The sequence below is a fragment of the Odocoileus virginianus genome, chromosome 25 (assembly GCF_023699985.2).
Source record: "Odocoileus virginianus isolate 20LAN1187 ecotype Illinois chromosome 25, Ovbor_1.2, whole genome shotgun sequence".
NCBI lineage: Eukaryota > Metazoa > Chordata > Mammalia > Artiodactyla > Cervidae > Odocoileus > Odocoileus virginianus.
This window is the reverse complement of record NC_069698.1, coordinates 50214069-50216843: the sequence shown is the minus strand read 5'-3', so window position 1 is coordinate 50216843 and position 2775 is coordinate 50214069.

Sequence of the window (2775 nt, the reverse complement as noted above, 5' to 3'; positions counted from 1 at the left end):
CTTGTGTTTACATCCTGCATTTGGTAGGAGAAGATGGACTTTGCTTGGAAACAATGTTTCCCTGAAACTAAAATCTGCTTGATAAAAGTGAATCTGTGTTTTAGAAAAACATGACATTTTCCAATCTGTGGCTTCTTGAGCCTACATCAGGGAAGGTGGTAATCTTATTGATATTTGTGAGTGTGCACAAGAAGGGAGGGGTAGGAAGCTAGCGAGAAAACGCCTCCTGGAAGAAAGGCATTTTCCCAATAGATGTGTTATGTGACAAGGTGAGAAAAAGCTCTTCCTAACCAGCACTTCGTTCTTGGCAAGTTCATAGTGTACCCTTGTGTGGCAGCCTCCTTCTGGCTGGCTTCCTTTATGGCTTATGAGGTCCAGCTAGCAGGCAGAATCTTTACTGACTGCCAGCTTGGACCCAGCCTCACCTGCACTCCTGGGGAGTCAGCAAAGACTAGATGGGTGACCCTTAACTAGACCCATATCATGGAAGCACCATTGTTAATCATCTGAACTTTGGTAAAGTGCAATACCTTCCATGCTTGGGGTGGGGCCTCTTTCTTGATGGGAATGTTTGCCTTCTGAGTGATATATTTTACAAGGTTGTATTTTCGTTCCTGGTATAATCAGTCTCCCTGCGAGGAGAACACCTGTAAATAGACCATCACTACGGGTGGGGGAAACCCCACAGAGACTGAATGTGTCCTCTGTTTACTGATTGCTCACCTGGGCTCCTGCACATAGAACAACGTAATTTCTCAGGGTCTTGTGTCTTTTCCCCTTGGGTCCTGTTCACTCTCTTCTCTGGGATCACAAGTTGGTGGTTGACTGGATGCAGTGACCTTTTGGGGGGCATCGAGCCACATGTTCCTTTCCATCATGTTTATGAATCCTGGTGAACCTTTCTCAAGGAGCCTGTCTTACATGCTCTTTGCTTTCCCAAGCCCTTCCAAGACCAGCTTCAACTTGTTCCTTCTGCCAAAAGCCAGCCTGCAGATTTCAAAAAGCAACTCCTTGGTCTACAACATACATGTCCATTCTTAAATACAGTGCCTACAGAATACACTGCCCTCCCATAGACATATGTCTTAACTTTGCAGAGATCTAACTTTGCATTTGGGGCACTATATATTGTTATCTTTTATTCCTCAGGACTCCTGAGTGCCCGCTGCTGCTATTTTTCAGGATGCAAATTCCTTTAAAATGTGACCCTGCTCAGTGGAGACACAGACATAGAGAACAGACTTATGGACACGGTGGGTGAGGGAAGCAGGCGGGGAGGAAGGTGCAGGTGAGATATATGGAGAAAGTAACATGGAAACTTACATTATCTCGTGTAAAATAGAGAGCCAATAGGAATTTGCTGCATGACTCGGGGGACTGAAACAGGGGCTCTGTATCAACCTAGGGGTAGGATGGGGAAGGGGATGGGAGGGGGTCTCAAGGGCAGGGGACATATGTATCAGTCAGCTCAGGTCTGCCGCTCAGTGGTGTCTGATTCTGCAACCCCATGGACTGCAACACACCAGGCCTCCCTGTCCATCACCAACTCCCGGACTTTGCTCAAACTCATGTCCATCCAGTCGGTGATGCCATCCAGCCATCTCATCCTCTGTCATCCCCTTCGCCTCCTGCCTTCAATCTTTCCCAGCATCAGGGTCTTTTCTAAGGAGCCAGTTCTTCACATCAGGTGGCCAGAGTATTGGAGCTTCAGCTTCAGCATTTGTCCTTCCAATGAATATTCAGGACTGATTTCTTTTAGGATTGACCTATGTATACGTGTGGCTGATTCATGTTGATGTCTGGCAGAAACCAACAAAATTCTGTAAAGCAATTATCCTTCAATTAAAAAATAAATACATTTTTAAAAGTGAGTCTGTTAATCTTCCTTGGCACACTAAGATGCTACATGCAGGCAGATAAATAATTTGATGATATTCAAAACAGCCCCGCTTATCCTTGTGAAATTCATTCACAATCTTTGGTTCTGGAAACCATGATAGGGTTTGATTTTCTGATAAATAAAAAATCACAAGTAGTGTTATCTTTCTTATCTTTCCCTATAAAGTTTCAATTTGTAAGTGGAGACAGGAGGGAGACCACACACCCCTTTCTGCCCTGTGGCTCTCTGCTTCTCTTAGAGATGGTTTCAAAGTGAGGATAGCATCTAGGTGATATAGTTGGGACGATGAGAGGAATTGTTTATTTCTAATATCCTAGAAATATTTTTTTAGGGAGGGGGACCTGATTTGGTTTTGATTTAGTTGTTCATTTTCTTTCTGTCCATCGTCAAGATGCAAAGTAAGCAAAGACAGCCATTAAATACACAAAAGGTCACAATTCAAATTTAGTTATAATAGAAGCCTGTGACTTTTCTGGTGGCAGAGTCAGGAGGAATGAGAAATTCTTCCCCAAACGGATTGGAACCATAGAGCTACTTTCCCTCACAGCCTCTCTTGCCCATCCTCCCTGAGTAAACAGACACTTAGAGAGGCTGGTAGGGGAGAAAATTCCATCCTTCTGGTACCCCCTCCCACCAACCCCTTCTGTGTTCCCAAAGTGAATGCTTATTTTTCCTAAATGTATACATGCTCCAGACTAGCCAGTGTGGATAAAACTGAGTAAATCACCTTCTCTGGCCTTTCTTTAATTTCCTGCAGGTTAAAGGGGACACTACTTCATCCCTACAGTCCCCCTACCTTTAAATGTGGTTGGATTTCATTAGTAACTATGAATATTTAAATACTACATGTGAGTGAGTTCACATTCCAATTTCTT